Here is a 9,744-nt window from a genome sequence, read left to right on the forward strand (position 1 = left end):
GAGGGTCCCCGGGGACAGGGCTGTCCCTGGGGCAGGAACACCCCGAGAGAAAGGGGATCCTGTGGGACACGAGGGTCCCCGGGGACAGGGCTGTCCCTGAGGGCAGGAGCACCCCGGGAGCCGGGGGTTCCTGGACACAGGAGCCATCCTGAGGACAGAAGCATCCCGGGGAGCATCAGCATCCCCGGAACAGGAGAATGCCGGGAATTGTGTCCCGGTGCCTGGGCACACAGGGCGCTGTGCCCGCCTGAGCCCTCCCCGAGGCTGGTGCTCGTTCCCGTGGGCTGTGGGATGCAGTACGGGCTGCAGGGTGTGTGTCACACCCCCAGCACGGCAGGTAACTCGGGTCCCTCGGAGAGACAGGAAAAACGAGGCAGGTACTTTCCAGTGCATTTTTTTTTAGCATCAAACACAGCAAATCTGTCAGGTTTCAATGTCACTTTCACCCTGCAATGGCCCCGGGCGCTGGCTGTGGCTCAGACCTGGTGAGATCAATCCATCATCCCACAACATCTCGTCAGGAAGCTGAATTATTTCTGATTTTAAAATATAACCAAAATAAAATCTCCACACAACCAAAGGAAGCACCATTGCAGAGGGTATCTCCCCAAAACCAGCCCCACTTGGAAAAGGTGGAAGAGCTGTGGCAGTTGATTATTGCACCCTGATTTGTTGGTGCTTCACCTGTGCTGTGTTTACTCAGGACAGAGAAGGGTGAGCCAGGGTGATGGTTTGGGTTTGAATCACGCAGGATTTTTGAAGGCACTTGTGATTTTGGGTATGTGGGATTCTCTAGGGAGCAAGGGACTGGCCCTTCAGCACTGCGTGTGCATCCACTGCGGGCTATGAATCCCACCCAGAATCATTTAAGTTGGAAAAAGACCCCACCTCTGGCTCTGCCCAGTGGGATTGACCCAGGATGGTCCTGATCCAACCGATCTGTCAGCACCTGTGTGGTTTCAGCTTTGGGGTCATCCTGCTGAGGCTCTGGCTTCCTGTATGCAAACTCTGAACAAACCTGAAATGCAAAGCCTGACAGCTTCCAACCCCCCTCCTTGGCATGGTGCTTAATGTATGTGAGAATTTACTTTCCAAAAACATTTTGTGCCTTGAATGTTGGGTTTGAAATGTGCTTGAAAGACACATCATCCTGTGCATGATGTATTGTGCCCAAAATAGCTCCATGGTTACTATTTCCTCATGTGACTACGATATATTTATTTCCGCTCCCTCAATTGTAAATTGCTTTTTGTAGGGTTCTTTTCCCTTTCTTTTGTACTGATGCCCATATTCCTTCAGATAACAGCAAGGAGAAAATATCCTGTGTGTGGATTGTAATCAGTAGATTAGCTGGCTAATGGAATCCAGCTGATGGAATGAAGTTAAGGGCTCTCCCCCAAAAGCCAGAGCTGCCAAGCTGTAACGAGGGCAGTGAGCAAGGAAATACTCGAGTGAGTGTGCAAGGAGAGAGCAAACCTTGACACAGCGGTGAGAAAATCATTTGTTCACATCAAATCACGATTTTTCATCTTGGAGGAAAGTCTTGTCGCTGGAATGGGATGGGTTTTAAAACAGCAGCTGTGGAAAATGATGGAAGTGGAAAATGCACTCTGGGGTTGGGAGGCTGCTGCTCTCTGCGAGGCTGGGAAGGGCTTGTGGTGGGGAAGGGATTCTGCTGGATCCTCCCACTGGCGGGAACAGGAGAGTTTCTCAACACTGTTTACTTGAAGCAGAATTAAAACCCCAGTGAAGAGGCTGCTAATTCTCCCCGTCCTGCATGCAGGCACCCAGCACATCCCAGCCACACCATGCTCAGCAGAACGTGACAGAGCTGTGGCCGAGCAGGAATGTCCCTGCTGCATCCAGATCCCCAAACCACTGCAGATGGCTTTGGACAGCCCTGGAGCCCTGTGGCACCCCCTCTCCAGCACCCATTTCTGCCCAGAAAACACGGTTTGGCTCCTACAGCACCAGGGGCAGGTCCTTGAGCAACAAAGGAAGGAACCTTCTCGTCCAGGTGTGCCGGTGGCCCATGGAGGGGGAACTGTGCAGCTGGAAACTGGATTGGAGCCAGGACAGGGAGCCTTCTGCCTCCAGCAGCACCCATGCACTGCACCCCGTGTGGGCTTGCAAAAGGCAGGGACAAAGCCCCTCTCGACCTCTCAGGTCCCTTGCCAAGAGCTGTGGGCCCGTGGAGAGCAGCTGTATTTATGCATGGCCACAGTAACAGCTCCATTTGCTGCGATTTCCCCACTCAGCATCACTCTCACCCGGTGGAAGTAGCACAGCTGGTCTCTGCAATGTCTGGGGGAAGGAGCTCCAGTGGGAATGGGACACAGGGATCCCAGAGGAGCTGGGGATCCCTGTTCCTCCGGGGTGGAGGTGGCTCTGTCCCTCCCTGCAGGCTGTGGCACAAAACGTGGCTGCATTTTGTGCCTCCCCTTCTTGTGTGATCACAGAATCATGGAATTATTCAGGTTGGAATACCGCTTGCTGAGGGTAATACATGGAGGTACCAACACCCATGAGAGCTGCAGGATACACCAACCTCTTTATTTTTGAGCCTGTTTTGTAATAGAAAATCAAAACCCACAAAACATTGTTAGAGTATATGTTAGCCAAGTCAGCTGAATGGCCCTAACATTTTATTTATAAACAATTTTCTTAAATGCATTTTAGTGTATTTTCTCTTCCATCCTACCAGCTCCTCAAGAAACATAATCACTCTGATCAGTAGGAGCTGGAAAAGACCACCGAGACCAGCCATCCCCCCAGCCCTGCCAAGCCCACTGCTAACCCATGTCCCAGTGCCACATCCATGGATTTGTCACATCCCCCCGGGGACGGGGCAGTGACACTCCCTGAGGAGTCACCCCCACAGGGACCATCTCCACACCCAGCCCTGGCTCCTGCTTCTCCCCTTTTCCCACCGCGCTGCTCCAGTCGTGCCCCCGATGGCAGCAGCAGACCCGGGAGCTCCCACCGCCCCGGCCCCGGCGGGCTCAGCGCGCTCCCGGTGCCGGTTCGCGGGGCCCGGGCGCCCTCTAGCACCGCCTCCGGGATGGAGACCGGGAACAGGCCGGGAACGAGCCCGGGGATCACGGAATCACAGAATCCCGGCCGTCCGAAAAGCCCTCTAAAACCACCCAGCCCAGCTGCCCCCCAGCAGAGCCAAGGCCACCTCTAACGCGTGTCCCCAAGGGCCACATCCTCAGGTTGTCTTTTAAAGGACAGGGGGAACGGCTTCCCGCTGGCAGAGAGCGGGGAGAGATCAGGAATTGGGAATTAGGAATTAGGAACTGATGGCTCTTCAGAGCTCTGAGTGCCTGAAGTGCCTGGCTGCGGGCTGGCCGTGCTGCTCACACACTCTCATTCTGAAATAAAACCTGATTGCCTGAGCTCGCTAGAGTCTTGCTAAGAGGAAATGTCCTGCCTTCCGTGGAAAACAGTAACAGACAGCCTTAAAACTCGGAGCTCCATCGTCATGGTCGTCACCCAGATTGTTAATTAGCCGGAGCAGCGCCGCTGGCTCCCACTCAGGGTGGGAATGTCACCTCAGGTGTGCCAGAGCAGAAAGACAAAAGCTGCTGGATCCCGCCCGTGTCTCATCAGCCATCTGCCACCAATTAGCGCTGATGAACGCCTGGGCACGCTGCGGGCACTCATTTGCACGTCCCATGGCTGGTGGGAGCCCAGCTCCTCCTTGGCTGGCTCAGGAGCTGGCTTTGCCGTTCCCTCCCCACCTGGCTCAGAGGCTGGCTTTGCCTTTCCCTCCCCACCTGGCTCAGAGGCTGGCTTTGCCTTTCCCTCCCCACCTGGCTCAGAGGCTGGCTTTGCCTTTCCCTCCCCACCTGGCTCAGGGGCTGGCTTTGCCTTTCCCTCCCCACCTGGCTCAGGAGCTGGCTTTGCCGTTCCCTCCCCACCTGGCTCAGAGGCTGGCTTTGCCTTTCCCTCCCCACCTGGCTCAGGAGCTGGCTTTGCCTTTCCCTCCCCACCTGGCTCAGAGGCTGGCTTTGCCTTTCCTTCCCCACCTGGCTCAGGAGCTGACTTTTCCTTTCCCTCCCCACCTGGCTCAGGAGCTGGCTTTGCCTTTCCCTCCCCACCTGGCTCAAGGGCTGGCTTTACCTTTCCTTCCCCACCTGGCTGGGGGCTGGCTTTGCCTTTCCCTCCCCACCTGGCTGGGGGCTGGATTTACCTTTCTTTTCCCGGTGCTCAGGGGCTGGCTTTACCTTTCCTTCCCCACCTGGCTGGGGGCTGGCTTTGCCTTTCCCCCGCGGGGGTGTGCCCACAGCACAGTCACACATCCATCCATCCCCTCGGTCCCTCGGGAGCCTCTCCCCAGCTGGCCCTAGCGGGTGACTTGTTCTCCAGAGCAGCAGCTTTACGAGCCTCTGCACATTTCCACGCTGCTCATTACCACTGTTTATTGTTTTACAAGGGCCCAGAGCACTGCTCACATCCCAGGGCTGGCCCGTGGGAGCTCTTGAGCTCTGCAGTGCCAAACTAATTTCCAAAGATGAGGGTTTTCAGGGATTTATTTGTTCCAGCTCCTTGGGCTCTGCTGTGGTGGCTCCAGGCAGTGCCAGGCTCAGGGCCACTGGCTGGGCTCGTGCTCCAGCCACGTCTGGCTGCTGTGAATCGTTCTGGGATGGAAATGGCCAAGTGTGCAGGGATAACAGAGGCACCTGTGGCATTTACACCCTTGCTTTTGAAACCACAACCACAGCCTAACCCTTCCCTGGCTCAGGATGTGTTTGTGTACAGCTACAAAATACCTCAGATATTTCCAAGCTGACATGTTATATTCCTAAAATACTTGATGCCGCTGAGGGATGTCTGAAAAGCATCTAAAATATACAAAATGGCCTGGAAATATCTCATATTAGGGAGGCTGGGCATTTGCTCTGCCCTCCCTCTATTTCAAAGGCCTTTTGAACATCCAACTCTTCATCCTGTCTCAAAGTCCTCGTGGGTGGCTGCTGAGCTGGGGACTGCCCTGCACTCAGCCCTCTGCTCCTGAAACCTTGGCTCGTGTCAGTCTTGGCACAAGGAAAATTCATGTCCTGGCCTCAGCCCAGTGCCAGCTCATTAGGACCTGGCACAATCACCTTTTTATGCATGGGAGGGGGCAGTGGGGGCCCAGGGCAGCACCAAGGTTCCCTGGGGATGCCCATGGGGACAGGGCAGGCATTAGAGAAAAGCTCTGCTCCAGAGGAGGGGACTGAGCCCCCTTGGATTGGCACTGGGGCAGAGCCCCCATCCCATCCTCCTGCTGCCCATGGTTTGCTGACAGTCTGGGTCCTCCTCTTGAACATTATTGGGTTGGCATTTTCATTGTCTTGGAGAGAGAAGGGGCTCAAGGGGCAGTTTGGTGGGGGAAGGAGGGCTCAGGCTCTGCCCCTGGGCTGCACTTGCTGAAAGCTCCGTGTCTGCTCAGTTCCACGGTGTCCAAACCCTCCTGAGGAGCTGGATGCTGCTCTTATGGATTTGAACACCAAGAAATAACGAGTTAGAAACAGGCTGGGATCTCCAAACCTCCCCAGGGAAAAGATTGGCAGTGGCTGGGGGGAGCCACAGGTGGGAGCTGCCCCTCAGGATGGGCCAGAGAAGTGAAGGAGCCTGAGATGGAACCAGAGGGACTCTGAGGAGGAGAGATGGAAAATGAAATATCCAGACAAAGGAGAGAGGCTGCGATTGTAAGATTGGGCTTGGCAGTGTAAGAAAGGGAAGAGACAAAAGCAGTCTCCGAGCAAAACGCTGGAATTTAACTTTCACAGCTGCAGAAGGAAAACAATGACTTCCCACACAAAACTCACTGATGGGCTGCGCTGATGAGGAGATGTCTGAGGAATTTCAATTAAAAGCCAGCGACTCTGACAAAGGCGATGAGATTGAAGTGCTCAGAGGTGAGTGAGCGATGGGAGGGAGAACAATAACTGGCGAGGGAGGGAACGGTGCCTGCTCGGGGCTGCGTGGGCTGGGCCCTTCCCAAGGCAGCAGAGTCCTTGCCCGCCCTGGCAGGAGCTGGGATCCAGCTCCAGCTGTGGCCGTGCCTTGTGCACCTCCCTCTGCTTCCCCGTGCCCTCCGTGGGGATGTGCTGGCTGCAGCAGGGCTGTCCCCTCTGCCTGACCTCTCCGGGGGATGTCTGCTCCTCTGTAGGATGAAACTGAGCTCTCTGGGATTGCCTGCCAGCCCCAGGAGCCCGGGCTGCCCTCCCACACCTGCCATCCAGGTGATGCCACCACCTTCAGGCTCTCCCTCCACAGCCACTCTGGAGCCAGAGCTGTGTGTGCCCTTGGCAAAGGACCTGAGCAGGGCTGGCAGAGTCACACGAGTCTGGGGGAGAGTCACAGGATGGTTTAGGTTGGAAAAGGCCTCTGAAGTCCATCCAGCCCAACTATTCCTCAGCACTGCCCAGGCCAGCACTGACCCATGTCCCCAAGTGCCACGTGCTCAGGGCTGGTAAATCCCCTCGGGGATGGGACTCCACCCTGCCCTGGGCAGCTGTGCCAGGGCTGGGCAGCTCCTCCAGGAGGAAATTCTCCCAAAAATCCTCCCTGAGCCTGCCCTGGCCCAGCCTGAGGCCGTTCCCTCTGCTCCTGTCCCTGTTCCCTGGAGCACAGCCCGACCCCCCGGCTGTCCCCTCCTGGCAGGAGCTGTGCAGAGCCACAAGGGCCCCTGAGCCTCCTCTGCTCCAGGCTGAGCCCCTTCCCAGCTCCTCAGGGATTCTCCAGCCCCTTCCCAGCTCCCTCAGGAATTCTCCAACCCCTTCCCAGCTCCCTCAGGAATTCTCCACCCCCTTCCCAGCTCCCTCAGGGATTCTCCAGCCCCTTCCCAGCTCCCTCAGCCCCTCCTGGTGCTCCAGCCCCTTCCCCAGCCCCGTTCCCTTCTCTGGCCACACTCCAGCCCCTCCATGTCATGAAGGTCCCAGAACTGACCCCAGAATTTGAGGTAAAGCTTCACGAGCACCCAGCAGAGACAGAGAAGCCCCCAACCCTTGGCTGGTGGCACTGCAGCAGGTGACAGCAGAGGCACCACGAGCAGCACCTGGAAAGAGCCTGCAGCACCCTTCCTGCAGTCACCATGCAAGGAAGATGAATATCTTCCAAGCTGGCACAGCTGACATGGTGCCTGGTGGGAATAGCTCGTCCTTGCAGGCTGCCTGCTGGAGAGACAGCTCTGCTCCCTCCGGGCTGGCACCAGGAGCTGGCACCAGGAGGGCAGCAGGCTGGGCAGGCTGCTGGGAGAGGCAGGGATGGATAGAGCCTGGCCAGCCCCAGGTCATGGAGCAGCCAAGGCCAGGGAGTGTGGGGGCAGCTGTGTCACGAGCCAGCTTTGGAACAACCTGGAGCAGCAGCAGGAGGCAGGGAGGGAGGGAAGGCCTCACACCGAAATATCTCCCTGGCTCTGAGCACGGCATGGAACTTCTGGCACACAGAACCCTGCCAAGTTCCACGCCAAAGAAAACAGCCAGATTGAGAGCCCTGAGGCGCAGTGTTTGTGCAGAGCAGCTGGGCAGAGCTCGGTGCTAGGGCCCGGGTGGGCTCCTGGTGTCTCCAGCCCTGTGCAGAGCTCTGCTCCCTGGCTGAGCAAACGGCTGGTGCCATCCCCATGGCCGCTGGCACAGGTGGCACTGGTGGCACCATCTGCCTCTCCGTGCTCACACTGGTACAGCAGCACAAGGGCCCTCTTGGGCTGACCACCGAGATGGGGACAAGCTGTTTTTCTGCCTTTAAGAACAAATTTACATATATGTAGACGGCTCGGAGTGCCGGCCCCGCTCAGAGCCCTGCCAGATGCCGCAGCCCCGCTTCCCCGAGGCACGCCGTATCTCCAGGCGTCTGTTGTTCCATTAAGCTATTTTTAGCAAACATATCCCCGTTAGTTCAGCTGCCGTTATCTGATTAGTTCCTGTAACTATCTGAGGAGCAACATCTCCAGGCGTGACTGCGATTCTGAGCAGGCTGCGCCTCTGCACACGCCTTTCCTCCAGGAGAGGAACTTGCCGGAGATGCTCCTCCTGGCCGCGGGGCTCCGAGCTCTGCCGAGGCTGGGCTGGGGCTGGGGGCAGCGGGACCAGCCCTGCGGCAGCCAGGGGAGCGCTCGGCCCCTGGCACAGGCGGGGTTATCCGGGAGCGCTTCTCGGCTCGATAAGGAGCCGCGTCCTCCGGCGTTGCCCCGATGCGGTGGCGATAAACAGCTGGCTTTGTTTGCTCCGGAGCGCCGGGCTGCCCATGGAGATTTCCATCATCCTCGCCTGGGGATGGGAGCGGGCAAAGTCCTGGCTCGCCCCGAAGGTGCGTGGTGCAGGGCAGAGCGTACCCCCTTCCTCCCGGCGGGTACCGCCAGGAAAAGCCGCACCACGTCCGTGGCTCAGGGGCTGGTGAAAAAGCTGCAGCCCGCAGATGGTTCCAGCATCGCACTTTGTTCCGAGGCCTCGGCCTCTATTGACTGCAGCTGTCCTGGAAAATCAGATTATGGTGCAAAACCGTGGTATGCAGTCTGCTCTCCGAGGCAGCTCTTCCATCTCCCGGCTGGATCTCTGGGATCCAGGGGAGTGGGATGATGAGCCTCCACCGTGACAGTTTTCCTTCAGCCTCAGCTGTGTCGGAGGAGTGCTGCAGACCCAGAGCTCCTCAGCATTCATTCCCTGGAGCCTGTGAGGGCCGTGCCCGCGCCCAAGACTCGGGGTGGCAGCAGGGGGATGTCACCCAGGAGCCGTGCACAGGAGCTCCTAACCTGGCCCATCTCCCTTGTCCATGGTTAAATCCATCAGAACCCTGCTGCCTGCTCCTCCTCCCCCGCCACTGGTTGCTTCAGGGTTTAATCACAGATTCAAATGCTCCCGAAGGGAAAATCCCGTCCATGCCCACAGTGAGAATGACCCCTCAGCCTCACCACGGCTGTCACCCAAGCTCTGGTGCTGGCCCCAGGCTCTCTGGGATGCTGATCCCTGCCCTGTCACTGTCACTCCCTGTGCCAGCGCTGTCACTTACTCCATCTTCACCATGTGCCTGCCTGGCTTCTCCTGACAATGATTTACTCCTCTCTCTTGCTCCGCCGTGCCTGTCCAGGCCTCCATTCCCAGCCAGGCTGTGCCCGAGCTGACGGCATTTATTCCAGCCCGGAGACCGCCAGTGCCTCAGACGGGAGCAGAGAGAGAAACCAGTGGCTGAGACACTCTGGGGAACTCGGGCTCCCGGTCCCGCAGCCCACGCTCCGTCCCCCCGTGGCCTGGACCCGGTTCCACCCTTACACCCCCGAGGGATGCTGCCGGCGGCTGAGGGTCTGTGACTGCCTGAGCGGCCCTCCCACACCGCGCCGGCAAACCCGAGAAGGATGAACGTGGCTGCGGGACGGAGCCCAACCCGGGCTGTGGAGCTCCCCCCCCGCCTCGCTGCGCACCCCGCCGGCGGGGCTGGCATGTGCGGCGTTGTGCACCCCACGCTGCTCCCCGGGGTGCGGGTGCCACCCTCCATTCGCGGTTCCCTTCGCTCCCGCAGACCCACCCGAGGCGCCTCCCGGTGCCCCCACGGTAACGCGCCTCGGGGCCGAGGCGTGCAGGGGCGGAGCGGGGAGCGGGCACCGCGGGGAGTGCTGCCCCCGCCCTGCCTCCCTTCACGCGGGTACAGACCCCCCGCAGCCCGTTCTCGCCGTGCCCGCTCCCCCCGGTGCCCCCCGGTGCCTCCCGCTCCTCCCGGTGCCGGCGCTGCGGGGCGCGGAGGGGCGGGGTCAACGCTCAG

This window comes from Haemorhous mexicanus, chromosome 17 (genome assembly GCF_027477595.1).
Source record: "Haemorhous mexicanus isolate bHaeMex1 chromosome 17, bHaeMex1.pri, whole genome shotgun sequence".
Taxonomy (NCBI): Eukaryota; Metazoa; Chordata; class Aves; order Passeriformes; family Fringillidae; genus Haemorhous; species Haemorhous mexicanus.